A 17,198-nucleotide genomic window follows, 5' to 3' on the forward strand; every position below is an offset into this window, starting at 1 on the left:
CTAGAGCAATATGCCCCAGGGAAAATACCCCAAGAAACAATAGCATCCCTTGACTTACCGATTTCTCCCGTGGAATGGGAACAGGCAGTTAAACAGCTTAAACCTGGAAAGAGCCCGGGACCTGACGGTCTCCCAGCGGTATACTACAAGACATTCTTAAGTACTCTCCAAACCCCCTTTCTTAAGACCTTTAATTCACTCTCCCCTACAAACCCTCTTACAAAGGGAATGTTGGAGGCCCACATTGTGGTCATCCCCAAAGAAGGAAAGGACCCCTCCCAAACAGGAAATTACAGACCAATTTCACTATTAAATGTGGACATAAAAATATTTTCCAAGATATTAGCCAACAGATTGCTAGCCATATTGCCTTCCATAATCTCCCAAGATCAAGTTGGTTTCGTCCCTGGACGCGAAGCCAGGGACAACACCATCATAGCAATTAATCTACACCACATGATGTTCCTAACAAAACAAAAAGGCTTTTTCCTGTCACTAGACGCGGAGAAGGCGTTTGACAGAGTGTCCTGGGAATACATGTCGGCGGTTTTACGAGCCATAGGCCTGGGACCGAAGTTGATTGGGCTGATCCTATCATTATACGGCAACCCCTCAGCTAAAGTAAGGGTCAATGGCACTCTGTCAAACGCCTTCCCTATCCGCAATGGAACCAGACAGGGATGCCCCCTGTCACCTATTCTCTTTATACTCACCCTCGAACCCTTTCTCCGCAAACTCACAACTAACCCAGACATAAAGGGAATTATGTCTCCGAAGAAGGAGTACAAATATGCTGCCTACGCAGATGATATATTACTGTTCCTCACACAACCACTGACCACCCTGCCAATACTTTTATCCGAATTCAAGCTCTTCCAGACCTTATCCAACTTAAAGATCAACTTCACCAAATCTTTCGCCCTAAATATATCACTACCCCAAAGTCAAGTAGATCAATGCAAGGAAAATTTCCCCTTCCTTTGGAAACATGATTCGATCACATATCTGGGAACTCAAATCCCTTCCAAAATCTCTGATTTATATGCCAAAAATTTCCTCCCCCTTCTCAATAAACTAAATTCAGATCTCAAATCCTGGAACAAACCGATCTTCTCATGGTTTGGTAGGGCGGCCATATTAAAAATGAACGCTCTACCAAGGATTCTATATCTCTTACAGACGCTCCCGATACAGATCCCTCCTTCCTTCTTTAAAACCTACAGACAGATATGTTCCAGCTTCTTATGGGGGAAACACAGACATAGGATCGGTCACAACCAACTTACCCGTCCGAAAAACCTAGGAGGCATAGGCCTCCCAAACATTCTTCACTACCACACAGCCACTCACCTGGCCAGGATAGTGGACTGGAATGTCCATACTCAACAGAAAGACTGGGTCTCGTTAGAGGCTTCCTTCACAAAACTAAACTTGAGCTCACTCCCTTGGATCTCCCCAAACCATCTCTCCCCAGACATCCGCTCACACCCAACAATAGGACCCACCATACAATACTTTCACCAAGCACGTAAAAAATCATCCATATCCTCTATCCCCAGCCCACTGACTCCAATAAAGCTGAACCCCGACTTCCCTCCAGGAATGCATCACCAATATCTGTCGGCCAATTGGTCGCAGGAACAAATCAGAGCCCACCAATTTTATCACCAAGGTAACTTACTCACGGCAGCTCAAATTGCTGCCCGTTCAGAGAAATCACCTATCCCTCCATGGACATACATGCTGATAGCCCATTACCTCAAAATCCTAGACAAAAGCGGTCACTGTTCCAGACCGCTCAATCCTTTTGAATCACTATGTACCAAGACAACACCACAATCGCATCTTATCTCTTACATACACAACCTCCTCTTCGCTGATCTCAAAGCAAATGAAAGCCGGTCATGCAGAAAGTGGGAGGAAGATTTATCCATCCACATCACGGAAGACAGATGGAAACAAATATTTCTGAACATACATAAGGGCTCAATTAATGTCACCACCCAAGAAAATGGGTTCAAAATCCAGGCTAGATGGTATCATACCCCAGAGCTGTTACATAAATTTAAAGCTGTAATTCCCGAAACGTGCTGGAGATGTCACCAAGAAAAGGGCACCCTTCTTCATATCTGGTGGTCTTGCACACCATTGCAAACCTTTTGGGCTGAGGTCCATCGCATAATCATGCAAGTTACCACCTACAACCTAGACTTCACACCTGCTCAATTTCTTCTCCACCTCTCATCTTTGTCGCACACTACGTATCACAAATCGCTTATGATGCACATGATCAATGCAGCAAAACAATGTATCCCTATACATTGGAATTCAAAACAAATACCCACCCTCCAAGAATGGTTCGCCAGAATAAACAGAGTAGCAGAAATGGAACAGCTCATACATATTTCACGAGACACGCCAACAAAATTTAGTCACAAGTGGGCCTGCTGGATACATTACCAATCCACACCTGAATACAAAGACACGCTAAATCCACCCACCTAAAGTAGATCTAAATCAGATGACCTATAGGTCATAAAATCTAAACTCTCCACCATCGATTCTTCCTTACTACATCGGGGTTTTTCCCCAAGATCAACCCGATATCCCTTTGAAACATCACAACTAGATAACATATATCAAGGGAAGTCAGAGACCCCCCAATCCCATCCTCCCCCCCCCCTTTTTTTTTTTTTTTTCTCTCTTCCCCCTCTCCTCCTCTTTCCCTTCCTCTCCCTCCATACTCCCCTACCTCTAATTGCCACCTCCCCTCGCCTCCCCCAATCCCCACGGCCTACATACAGACACCCACGTAGGCAAATGACTTCTCCACTTCACCTCCATATCAAATACCCAATCGGCATAACGAACTCTAAACAACCACGAAGATACTCGAAAAGCTCACTAACCAGACCCACTGTGAGACCCAATAAGAACTATATCTCACCTACGACAGAAGTTTTACATGTTTCTTTCTGCTCAAAACTCGTATATCGACTCTCTTACTGCAAACAAAATACAACCTCTATAGAAAGTCGGTTATCATTCAATAAAACCAGATTATAGAAATAAGTTGGGTATATATCCCTTTCACAACTCACCCAGCATGGAAGTGGTTACCAATACTAGCTGGGATATTCTGTTATTGTTTACCTTATGACTGTAACATTTACAATGTTTAATACATAATGAATGATTACTGTATTGCCTTCATGCTCACCAATAAAATACTTTGAAATAAAAAAATAATATGATTTGAAAATTAGTTTAGCCATGTTGAAGTCTTTTGTATATCTTCCATTTTATGTAGAATTGTCTGTGTTTACATACAGTATGCTGATAAGTCAGCATGCCAACAATTAAGCTAGAAGGTCATTCTGGCCACAGGAGTGTACAGCCAGTACTCTGTAAATGTGTCTTATTAATCATTTGTTTTTCACAATGAAAAGTCATTTTGTAATGAAAAAGCTGCTCAGATAGTATATTCTCCACAATGGAGTTTTGCCTCTTTGGCCAGGACTACCTCCACCTAAGCGTGTGGAGGTTCCAGGTTAAAGGTAATAGCAGGTATGGTTAGTGATCAAAATATTGATCAAAAGAGAGGAGATTGTAAAGGAAATTTGTAAGTTCTGTATATAACTGTATTCTATTTTGTATGTATTGCACACTGCCGTCACTGTGCACACTAATAATGTTTTCATTACATGTTTGCATTCTTTCGAGTCCTGATTAGAATTAGCCTGCCTATGTTACACCCCTTGTTACCATAAATGTACAATTGTAATATTAATGTGATACCTACATAATCATGTGTATAAAAACCTTCAATTGCTTCATAATAAAGCAGAACAGTTATTTGGAAAGATGCGGAGTGTATCTTTTGTGTCTGTACCCTACTGCAGTAGTTTAAGTTGGAACCACTAATCTATATGAGGATAGGAGTTGCCTATCTATAAAATTCCATGTCGTTATTTATATTATTCCAAGCGCAGATAACCTTCCATTTATTTTATAAGTAGGTATGTACTTAAAAAAAAAAAAAAGAACATTGTGGATTCCTTACGCATTTAGAGGGGGTAACCAGGAGCTTTAAGTTTCTTACAAATCTTGGCCTTTAAGGAATATCTTCCATCTCTCTTGCAATACATGTAAAGGTTCTGCAAATAGATATAAAATATAAAAGAAAACCACAAAGATGCGTAATCCAGTTTATGCGCCAGTAGTGTGATTGTCTTAATTGATTATCTATATGGGATGATTTAGTTGTATCTCGCAAAGGCAGAAATCAAGTGGCGTGCTTCTTGTTGAAACATAATTTCACACATCAGGTAAGAACACATAGCTTTTATTATTGCATTGGATTATCTTGGCATCTATACAGCTACGCCATGTAGAAATAACATTTCAAAGTCAACTTAATCGGTGGAGCATTATCCGCTGTGGGCCGGCTCTTCAGCCTTTTATGTCAGAGCGAAATGAACCTGCCGAGTCAATTGCCATAGATGGATTTATATGATCAATGCCTGTAGGGGGGCTGTAAAGCTAGTCGTATTTTTTGCATTTGTTTTCGCACAATTGCATACCTTTGTTCATCCTGAAGACAAACAGGCACAAACGTACATTAATTTATCTTCTGCAATCACTAGGTAATTGCACTAGTTATTCTATAATATATTTACATCTTATTTTTAAGATTGGTGAGAGAGAAATTGCTTTTAACTTGTCTGTATTATGTATTTATTGAAAATATACATGTACAGTCACTATTCACAATAAAGGGGCCCGTTGCGATGACGCCAGAAGCTTTGTCTGTTTACCTACGCAGTAAAAGCGTACATTGAGATGTAACCATTCTGAGAAGTGATTGAATAAATTCAGTTATTACCTAATTTGTTTTAAGTTCATACTGGCTTTGGCAGCACACCTTGCATTTATTTATTGTATTTATTTATGTATTCCTCCATTGCTCTGTCATCCAGTACTGATGCGCACATGCCAATTGTAGGCACTTTGGGCTGTGGACACGGGTCAGCATGGGCACCCGGACCGATCTGCAGCTACACAGTCCCATACACAACAAACTGTATTATACCATTTTAAGGTTTAAAGGTGGAACTGCAGTCTGCTCACATAATTTGTAATGAAAACATCTTCGCCATTCTGAAGCTTCCCTCCAACCACTTTGCATATTATTTTATATATACCGTGATTCTGTACTTGCCAAATATGCTGCAGAAATCTCCCTCCACTGAGTCTGGCTACAGACATTTTAACTGTGGGCAGCTGAAGCTGCTGCCTGTTCACTTCCTGGATTTACAAAGACACACAGAGGCGCACCTCCAGCTCTGCAGCTCTCATTGGCCCTCTTATGACTCATCCCCCCTTCCTTCCTGGTAAACTCTCACAAGAGTGAGAGAGAGAGAGCTGTGCATGATGTCATACACCTAGGCTTTTTACGAGACAAGAAACAGGAAGTAGGCTAAATTTATCAGCAGAAAAAAAAATGTTTTACTATCCAAAGTTAAAACAACAAGGGCAGAAGATATGATAAATGTAAAGTTGAAAAAAAGTAAAGTTAGCCCAATTTTGTTTTGCATAGTGTAAAAGATGATGTTATGCCGAGTAAATGGATACCTAGCATGTCACACATTAAAATTGTGCACACAGCGAGCGTGGACCTCTTGGGGATGGTACCTAGGGTCCATCTCCGGGAGCTCTCTCTCCTTTTCAATGGAAGCTGGCTTTGCCGATTCAGTGACCCCCATGTTCTCTATTTTTTTATATGCATTAAAGGAAAATATTTTTAATTATGTTCACTATGATACTTGCAGGAATTTACACCTCTATTGTCATTCCTTTAAAGAGCTTGTAAACCTCAGAAAAAACAAAACAAAACAAAAAAACCCTGCAAGACAAAGGCATAAGGAGCTAGTATGCATCGCTGTGATTGGCCGGAGCCGCGATGACGTCACTCGAGGCACAGCCACAATGCAGCCGTTCTAGGCACAGACCCTGAAAAAATAGCACCAGCGGGCCATTTCTTCAGTGCGCATGCGCCGTTGATGTTGGCAGCAGGGTATATAGTGAATATCTCCTAAACTGTGCAAGTTTAGGAGAAATTTACAGTACCTATAGGTAAGCCTTATTATAGGCTTACCTGTAGGTACAAGTGGTGTAACAGAGTTTACAACCACTTTAATTGTTGAAGTTTCCCGGACACCTGTTTTCCCCACACTGTAACCTGATATTTATATTACATATACTTTTATTTGTGTACTTTATATAATAAAAATTGATTGAAAGTAAAATTGTGCACACTTGTGGAATTGAGCCAAACTTCGGTACCTAAAAATCCCTGTAGGCAACGCTTTAAAATTTTTTACTGGTTACCTGTTTTTTTTTTTTTTTTATTGTTTATTTTACTTTTATTTTTCTATTTTGATGCTTTCTTTTTACATTTTTTTGATCACTTTTATTCCTATTACAAGGAATGTAAACATCCCTTGTAATAGGAATAGGGCATGACAGGTCTTCTTTACAGCGCGATCTGGGGTCAACAAGTCCCCAGATATCGCCTCTAGCCTGGGAAGCCTAAAATAATAAAAATTATATAAACGATTCCGGCTTCCCAGCCAAGGCAGCAGCATAATTTCAAATGCAGAGGCCGGGCATGAAGTCATAACATCACGCCAAGCCTTCAAAAGTTCATAGAGACTTCCGGGGACCATCTGGCCTGCTGGATTCTCTATGGTCAACTTCTGGCCCCAGTTGATTCCTTCTCCCGCTCGTCGATTACACGGGGGCGAGCGGGTAGAAGCACCGGAGGGCAGCAGGAGGGTGGGGCGTCCCCTCCCTCAGCCTGTAGGAACGATCAAACGGCTGAACAGCAGCTATATTTGTTCTTACGGTGCAGGGAGTCACCGGCTGAAAAAAAGATATCTGAATGATGTCTGTAACTGCAGGCATCATTCAGATATCACCACTCAAAGTCTGCGACGTCATATGACGACGTGCGGGCAGGAAGTGGTTAAAGTTTTACTAAACCCACAACAGTAAAATCAGTCTGTATATGCAGTAAAGCATGCTTGTTATACTCACTATGGAACCTAAGGGGTTAATCCTCCACATTGTGTAAAAAGGCTGTTTGATCCTGTCTTCTCCGATCCTCCCCTTCTTTTACAGTCCCCAATCTATCTGCTGATACAACAGAGCCCTAGGAGGCACTCTGCACATGCTCAGTTTGGTGTGTATTGCTAGAGAGTTTTATTTATTTATTTTTTTTGGTCAGTGCAGGGCCAATTAGCACTGTCCAGACAGAGGGTCAGGAGTCATGCAGCCTCATAGGACAGTCAGAGGAGAATGAAAACTCCTCTTACAAGCTTTAACTAGACACTAATAGAAGTCACAAGACTGCTTTATGCTGCTGATGAGAAAGGGTATTTAGCAGTTTATATTTACTAAATAATTGCATTTCCATGTCCTGTGTATTGTGGGAGACCAGATATAGTGAATGCAGAGTCCTGGGTTTAGTAGCACTTTAAATTGGATGTAAACCATCACATATAACCAGTGAAGTGAATAGGCTCAGATGATACACAGCAATGAAACAAATCTCCCTAAATAAGTTTTACATGTATATCTGCTGTCTTCAGCTTTATATACTGTTTAGAATGTGCACGTTCTATTAGAATTTTTTCTTCCTGATTCACCTGTGGGTGTGGATTCTTGCCATACATTGTGAGACAGCTGATTGGAGGAAAGGCACACACTCCCTCTCCACATAGGCAGAGATGTGCAGAGCTGTGCTGTGAATAGACCAGCTCTTTACTAATCCATTTACAGCATCCACCCTGAAACAAATTTCAGGCTGGTTTTATCTCAGTTGTTGGAAAACTTGTCAGAAGTTATCAGGTTGATAACAGAAGAATGGAGCAGCAAAAAGACACAGGACTCAGGGCTTTGGGGAGAGATAAGAAAACACTACGGATATATGCGCTTAAGTCAAATTTCATGAATCAGGTTTACTTCCACTTTAAATCGTGCTGTTTTGTAACTTTGAGTACAGCTTGAAGGCATCCCTCAATCCTGTTTAAAAGGGCTTTGTGCCTTTTCAATGTAGCCATTTAGGAGACCTCTCCCCGCTGAGCAATATTTTTGATTTATTATTTATTTATTTTTTTTGTATTGCTACTTATCCCCCATGTCATTTCCCAGCTAACCATGACCTTTTAAGCAATAGCTTTTAAATTAGCCCTAAGAGAGATCAGTTAAAATGTGGAACATTCTCTTCCCATAGACTTCAATAGGTTCCTGGCAGGGCCGGACTTTCCATAGGGCTTGAATGGGGTCAAGCCCATGGGCCCCGCGGCCCCCAGCCAAGTGTACTTCGGCTATATTCGGCTAGTTCCGCTCACAGTCACGCCTAGTCCCGCCCTATGATGAACATAATACAGGCACTGGGCATGACTGTGAGCAGAGCTAGCCGAGTACACTCGGCTAGCCCTGGCGGCGGCGCTCGGCTCCGCTCACAGTCACGCCCAGTCCAGCCATTGGACCTGTGTTATGTCCATCATAGGGCGGGACTGCGAGAGGATCTGAGAAAAGCCGACAGGAGCCAAGATACAAAGGACCGGCTCTGTGTATCTCGGTGGTGTCATATTTAAACTGCAGTGACACTGACAAGTCACTGCAGTTTAACTGCAGCCTGGTCAAGGCTGCAAATGATACGGACAAGGCTGCAGATGGACACTAATAAGGCTGCAGATGGAGGCTGCAAGGCTACAAATGACACTGACAAGGCTGCAAGGCTACAAATGACACTGACAATGCTGCTGCAAATGACACTGACAAGGCTGCAATGTCACTGGGCAAGGCTGCAAATGACACTGGACAAGCATGCAGATGGACGCTGTGCAAGGCTGCATTGATGAGCATTTAGGCTAGGTTCACACTGCTGCGAATTCTATTGCGAATTTGAGCCGTTGCGATCGCTCAAATTCGCAAGTCATTTAAATTACATAGATTAACATTAGTGCCGTTCACATCGACGCGTTGCGAATATAACCTGCGTGAAAAAAAGGTCCTGTGCGAGTTTACTGCGTTGCGTTGCGAATTTAGTCTCCATAGACATCAATGTAAATCGTTCTTGAATCGCATTGATTGGTTCACATATGTGCGAATTCCACCACACTACTCTCCACAAAAACCAGGAAGTACACAGGAAGTTAAGACCCTTTTTTTTTTTACATTATGATTCCATTGGCTAGACTATCAATCGCAGCTATATCCAACTCCTGAAATTCGCGGTAAAATCGCGGTAAATTCGCGGTAAAATCGCGGTAAATTCGCGGTAAAATCGCGGTAAATTCGCACTGCAGCAGTGTGAACCCAGCCTTAAATGTAAGTTTTTTTCCTTAAGGCTGGGTTCACACTGCTGCAGTGCGAATTTACCGCGATTTTACCGCGAATTTACCGCGATTTTACCGCGAATTTACCGCGATTTTACCGCGAATTTCAGGAGTTGGATATAGCTGCGATTGATAGTCTAGCCAATGGAATCATAATGTAAAAAAAAAAAGGGTCTTAACTTCCTGTGTACTTCCTGGTTTTTGTGGAGAGTAGTGTGGTGGAATTCGCACATATGTGAACCAATCAATGCGATTCAAGAACGATTTACATTGATGTCTATGGAGACTAAATTCGCAACGCAACGCAGTAAACTCGCACAGGACCTTTTTTTCACGCAGGTTATATTCGCAACGCGTCGATGTGAACGGCACTAATGTTAATCTATGTAATTTAAATGACTTGCGAATTTGAGCGATCGCAACGGCTCAAATTCGCAATAGAATTCGCAGCAGTGTGAACCTAGCCTTAGTGCTAGTTCACACCAGACGCAGTTCTGTTCAGTTCCGTGCACTTTTTTCTGCACAAAATGCATGCACAGTGTTTTCCATGTATTCCAGTGGCTCTAGTTCACACCATGCAGTCAGTTTCCGGTCAGTTTCTGCACCGGAAACTGACTGCATGGTGTGAACTAGAGCCATTGGAATACATGGAAAACACTGTGCATGCATTTTGAGTGCAGAAAAAAAGCACACGGTACTGCGTCTGGTGTGAACTAGCACTAAATAGTTTTTTTCCTTAAAATTCCTTAAACTCTTATCTTGAGGTTTGCTGATTGGTTATTGGCAGTTACGTAGTGCCTCATTTACTGCCGTTGAGAAAACCTGTCTGCATTAGACAGTGATGTAATGGCGGACAAACGGTATCAGAGTGGCGCGCTTAAAAGAAAACTAAAGGTTTAAAGTAATGTATAGCAGGTAGGGCCCGAAAGTGACTCAAGCCCAGGGGCCCCCACCACCCTAAGTCCTGCCCTGGTTCCTGGTATGTTAAAGGTTCACACAGGTATGTGGAATTTTTTTTCCTGACAGACTCCATGGCAGCCTACTTGTGGGTTAATCCTGCCCCCTCTTACCTCATAGGACCCTTCTCCCATAAATCTTTATTCCGGGCCAGAGGCCGTGTTCCTTTTTTGTCCTCCTCCTAGGACCAAGGTGAAGTCTTACCTTTTATGAAGTTTTTCTGCGATCCAGGCCTGTCGGTGTGCGTGGCAATACTGTGGATTCAAAGCGATGATCGTCTCTGAAGTCCAGCTATTAGCAGGTGGAATTGGGTTATAATATGCAATGACACGAATAGCTTACTAACCTGGCCATTGGCAGGCAAGTGGTAATATGGCCAAACGTCCCAGCTATTAGCGGGAGGCCTCGTAAACGTCCTGGTTGTGGGTGGGTCGAGCAGCAGCTCGCAGTCCCAGTTCTGGTCGGGATCGTGTCGTGGTGGTGGTAATGTATGAGATAATCATTATGGCAGCGTATCTCTGTGTCTGTGTGTCCCCCTTTTCCTCAGACTCCGGTGGCAAGGGCCATGGCGGCTGGAACGCATCTGCACTCAAACCCGCCACTTCAAGAAGTCGTCTGGACCCATCTGTGCATCTGCAAGCCACGATTGAAACCGAGGCTTGGTCCGCACATACGCAGTTCTAGCAGGATGGCAGCGATCGCGCATGCGCATGGCTGCCGCCGGGCGGCAGCGTTCCCGGCGCAGGTGCGCTGCGGGGCGTGGTGACGTCATCAGCGGCGGCTATTTTTTCAAGAGCTATCAGACTGTCATTCCTTGGGTTATACTGAGAGCTTGATGGCGTTTTTTTCTAGGAACTTTAGGCTTGCTGCTGGGTAAGTACCCTTGCTGCAAGCTTAATGGCTGAGGATTGTGGCTGATGGCTGATGGCTGTTACAGTGGTCTCATCCATTCTGATGATGTGTTTTGCAGTTTTTTTGTTCTATCTTGTTCTATCTTGTTCTATCTTGTTCTGCTATGGATGTGTCACGGCCCCCCTGTGGCTAACCCTTACTCTGCAAGTAGGATTGGTTTCTCTTCTTCTTGTTTTGTTTGATTTCACTCAATTAGGAGCTCTTAACCCTTTCTTTCCTTTCAGCCCTTCTAGGTTTGAACACCAAAACACGGCACGCGAAGATAAAGACCGCCCTAGGTCTCAACGTCATCATTCCTCTTCAAGCTCCAGATGCCATAGATTGTCCTCCAGGTCTAGGCCCACAGAGAGGATCCCAAAACCACATCTGGGTGACACTCTCACTGCCACTCCAGACACTCTGAAAGGAAAGCCTGCTGGGGATGTGGGGCCCAGGTCCCAGAAGGCAAATCGCTCTGTGAGCCATGCTTTTCTAGAGCCGTGAGAGAAAGAGAGGGTGGAGAGGGTGGAAGCACTGGTCAGAAAGGTGGTCTGTGAGTCCTTGAGTAAAGTGGATTCCAACCGTACCCACAACCCTGCTGGCGACACAGTATCAGTCCCTACTGGGGATGATCTTGAGGCTTCAGGCCCATCGCAGCCGAGCCATTTCTCAATTGAAGTCTCAGAGGCGGCAGTAGATAACCCCAGCTCGGGTTTTAATTTTGCCTTAATACCACAGCTTGTCAAATCAGTCAAAGAAGCTTTGAGATGGGAAAACCCAATAGAGGCACCCTTCAAACAGAGGAAATATTTCAAAAACCTCAAAATAGAACGCCCTAAATTCTCCTTCTTGGGTGAACTTGGCAAAATAATTACTGATGAATGGGGTGGCATCGAAAGGAAAAATTCCTTGCTAACAAAAGTTTCAAAGATGTATCCGTTTAGAAGTGAGGATGTGAAACATCTGGAGTCGGCTCCTCTCATTGACGCAGCCCTAATGAGATTGGTGAGGCATGTCACACTCCCTCTGGAGGATACTGTATCCTTTAGGGATGGCCTGGAGAGGAAAATCGATACCGACCTCAAGCTGACCTACATTACAGCAGGTATGGTCTGCAAACCAGCCCTGGCTCTCGCAGCCCTATCCAAAGCAATGGAAGCCTGGACGGATGACGTAGATGCATCCCTGAGGAGCATCTCGGTAGAAGTGGCCAGGAGTTCAGCTACACATGAACTAAGGTTGGTGGCAGCTCTTCTGGGGAAGGCTTCCCTTGACATAATTCACCTGGTGGCTCGGATCATGCTGTTGTCCATCACTGCTAAGCGTGCCTTGTGGATGCGCCAGGGGTAGCTGACCCTGCCTCCAAGCAGGCATGGTGGAGGATTCAATTTGAGGGTTCCTCACTCTTTGGGAACAAACTGGACAGTGCCATCACCCGTGCCATGAGGGGGGGGCAAGTCAGGATTCCTTCCCCAGGATCGTCGCCTTCAAAGCCAGAAAAGAATGCCCAGGCAAGGATCAGATTGTGTGAGGGATGCTCACCGCTATAGACCTGGCCGTGAGTTCAGGAAGACTTGGAAGAAAAAACAGCCTTCAGGCGAGAAGTTTTCAAAGGGAGCACATTCCGGTGGGCGAGAGGCCTCTAAGTCTTTTATATAAGATATTGGGCCTGCCCAGACAGAGCGAGTCGGGGCTCGCTTACTTTGCTTTCAACACATCTGGGCAGCTTTGTTTAAAGATTATTGGGCCGTCAAAACAGTCTCTTCAGGCCATGTCTGGACATTCAGCAGCACCACCCACTCTCCGGTTTGTACCCACTTCCTTACCTCTCGGAAGAGAAAAAGCAAGTCCTCCTGTCCTATGCAGACTCTCTAGTGGCTCAGGGCACTGCAACACCAGTTCCAACCGACAAAAGGTTTCAAGGGGTCTACACGCCCCTTTTTATTGTTCTAAAGAAGAACGACTCCTTGAGACCAGTTATAGATCTGACCCACTTGAATTCTTTTATCAAAAAAGAGAAATTCAAAATGGAGACACTACTCACAATCTGTCAGGCAATCCAGCCAGGCGATTGGCTCATGTTCATAGATCTGAAGGATGCCTACTTCCATGTCCCGATAGCAGAAGAGTTCCATAAATTCCTTAGCTTTGCTGTATATCAAGTCTACCTCCAATTCACCTGTCTGCTCTTCGGGCTTACGACATCGCCTTGTGTGTTTTTGTGGCACTGATCAGGACCAGAGGTATCCGTCTGTATCATTATCTGGATGACCTGCTGTTGCTATTTCAGGACAGGGAGCAGTTGCTAGTCCACAGATCACAGGTCATCTCCACTCTACTGGAGTTTGGCTGGCTACTGAACTTGGAAAAGAGTCACCTAGAAACTACACAGTCCCTGATACTTCTCAGGCTCAATTTGATATGCTCAGGAGCACAATCTCCTTGCCCCTGAAAAAAATTCCAGTGATTCGGGACAGAGTTCGGCTTGCAATGTCCTCCTCTCATCTCCGGGCCTCACAGTGCCTGAAAATCATTGGTACCATGGTAGCAACAACACCCATGGTAAATATGGCACAATGGAAATTGCGGCCTTTCCAGAAAGGCTTCCTCCAGCAGTGGAACCCAGGGCTCTGGGAACATTCCATCTGTATAATCTTGTCCATGTGGGAGAACCTTCCTTGGTGGTTGCAGAGGAGGAACCTCCTCAACTGTCACTCCATCGCGCCTGTTTCTTTGATCACCATCACAATAGATGCCAGCAACAGGAGTTAGGGCGCTCTTTGCCTGACAGAGGTAGCCCAAGGCAACTAGAACTTTCCATCTCACAGGATAACTCTATAAAAAATGTAGCGCATAGAGAATGTTGATGTGATGTACTCCCAAAAACCACAAACCTATCGACCAGGTGTGGTAAATGGAACAAACAATACTAGAAGTCCATGTGTCAAAAAAAGTAAACAAAAGCCAGAGTCTCTAAGTGTGCACATAAAGAAAGTCACTGTCAATGAAGGATGTTCCGAAAATGGGAAGGAAACTTGGAAGATCACTACATGGACACCTCCTCAACTCACAACGGCATAAAAACAGAAAATGGTAGGAGTAAACTCTTACCGGATCCAGTGGACTCCCTTGTCATAGACATGGAGTCATGAAGGCATGGTGCCACCCAGGGCATATGGAACGATATCCGGACCGTCAAAATACACAGGTAGGTAGTTAACCGGTACTGGCAGGGTCATCGGATGGATGTTCACGCTAGATCCAGACTGGATAGTGCCGGCTGGGATATGCTGCGTGTGGTGGAGGTTAGGCATTCACTTCTGAACAGCTCAGCCAGACACGTCCTGGGTGATGAAGCAGCTGCTGGAGCCGATGAATTTGAGACTTGTTTTGAACCTCTCCCTCACACCACACCAATTCCCGGAACATTCCATCCGTATAACCTTGTCCATGTGGGAGAACCTTCCATGGTGGTTGCAGAGGAGGAACCTCCTCAACTGTCACTCCATTGCGCCTGTTTCTTTGATCACCATCACAATAGATGCCAGCAACAGGAGTTAGGGAGCTCTTTGCCTGACAGAGGTAGCTCAAGGCAACTAGAACTTTCCTTCTCACAGGATAGGTTAGAATGTCCTGGAACTCTTGGCAGCATTCTGCGCTCTACAGGCCTTTCACCACTTGACAGCGGGAGCCTCAGTCCTCCTAAGACTGGACTTCCTTCAACAGGGAGGTACTCGCAGTCTCTCCCTGTTGAAGGAAGTAGAGCCTATCATGACCTGGGCCCAGATGAACCTGGCCAACCTGACAGCTGTCTATCTCCCCAGAGACCAGAGCATTCAAGCAGACTTCCTGTCGAGAGTATCTCTAGACAACAAGTGGGCTCTTCACCCCAAAGTCTTCATGTGGGTTCTGTCCCTAGGAGTCATCCCAGAAGTAGACGTGTTCGCCTCCCCGTGCAACTGCAAACTAGAGAGATACCACACAAGGTCTCGTTGTCCCCAGGCTTTTGCAATAGATGCTCTGACACACCAGTGCAGGTTCCACAGGGCCTATGCCTTTCCCCCTGTTCCTGTCATTCTCCGGTTTCTGTCGAGACACAGGATGGAAGAAGCAGAGATAGTGGCAATAGTCCCGTATTGGCCAAACTGCCCATGGTTTCCCCTGCTGATGCAACTCAGCTTCCAGGACCCAGTTCCTCCACCCTCCAGACCGGATCTCCTATCACAAGGGGCAACTCTTGCAACTACATCCATGACTGGCCCATCTGCACCTGATGGTTTGGTTTTTGAAAGGGGAAGGTTGGAGGCCCTAGGTTGTCCAAGTAGGGCCATCTCCACGTTGTTGAATGCCAGAAGAGCAGGTACCAACAGGGACCTCCAGAGGATTTGGAAACTGCAGGGTCTTGCAATAACCCAAAGATACAGGATATCCTGGGCTTCCTACAGTCGGGCCTGGATCTCTCCTTGTCAGTCAGCTCTTTGTGGGTTCAAGTCTCTGCAATTTCTGCCTTCACAGGTGTGTCCTGGGCTAAACACCCTCTTACTCTGCAGTTTTTCCAGAGGAGCAATAAGCCTCAGACCTCAGAGAAAACAAAGATTTTCTCAGTGGGATCTTTCACTTGTCCTGGATTTTTTTTCAGGAAGAGGGATGGAACATTCAGATCAGATCTCTATCAAGGAGCTTTCCCTAAAAGTTGCCTTCCTGGTGGCCATAACATCGGCTAAGAGGGTTTCCGAAATCAGCTCTCTGGGATGCAAGGAGCCATTTCTAACCTTTTTCCATGATCGGGTAGTTTTGATTCCTATGCTGGGTTCAAACCCCAAAGCATCATCTGTTTTTCACGATAATGAGGAGATTGCTCTTCCGACGTTCAGATCAACCGAGAAATTCCAGTGTTCATCCCCTAGATGTCGGTAAAGCTCTGAGACAGTATCTAGAAGCTACAGCTCCGTTCCATCAGTCTGACCATCTGTTCGTTCTTTTCCATGGAAGAAATAAGGGATTGCGTGCCTCGTCCAGAACTATCGCAGCATGGATTGTTCAGGCCATTCGGTGGGCCCACAAAGCTAAGGGCTTGACGCCTCCAGAAGCGGTGACCGCTCACTCGACCAGAAGCATGTCTACATCATGGGCGGCTTCATGACTCCAGAAGTGATTTACAAAGCAGCCTCGTGGTCTTCAATTAACATGTTCACGGTGCACTACTGTGTACAACCGGCCTCTTTGTCCTCTGTTAATTTTGGTTTACATATCCTGTCTGTTGACCATGCCAATTTAACCTTTTTCTTTTGTCCAGCACTTTGCCCACCCGGGTATGTATGGCTAGTTATTTCCAAATAGGCTGCCATGGCGTCTGTCAGGAAAACTGAACATTTCCTATCAAATACTTACTGTAATTTTCCTTTCCTGAAGTACTCCATGGCAGCAGGAGTTCCCTCCCAGTGGCTGGAGTAGGCTAAATTATGGAACACGGCTTCTGGCCCAGAACAAAGATTTATGGGAGAAGAGTCCTATGAGGGATTAACCCACACGTGGGCTGCCATGGAGTCCAACAGGAAAAGAAAATTACGGTAAGTATTTAATTGGAAATTTTCAGTTTTAGCGGGTTGCCAAATACCAGAAGAAAAACTGACATCATGTTTACAATTAGAATGCCTAATCTGAGAAAATATGGGGAGCAGTTAAAATGTTGTTCTGCTGGTTATCGGCTAAATCCAGCCCTCAAATCCATTCCACAGGGTAGTTTGATCAATAATCTGCCAACATTTATGTGAACAAGTGAAAGTTTCTGAAGGACCAGTACAAGTTCATATCTGCATCTCATGCTCATTTCCCTAAATCCTTTAACCACTTGACCTCTGGAAGATTTACCCCCCTTCATAACCAGGCCATTTTTTTGTAATATGGCACTGCGTTAATTTAACTGATAATTGCGCAGTCATG

Source organism: Aquarana catesbeiana, linkage group LG08 (assembly GCF_042186555.1).
Source record: "Aquarana catesbeiana isolate 2022-GZ linkage group LG08, ASM4218655v1, whole genome shotgun sequence".
In the NCBI taxonomy this organism is placed as follows: domain Eukaryota; kingdom Metazoa; phylum Chordata; class Amphibia; order Anura; family Ranidae; genus Aquarana; species Aquarana catesbeiana.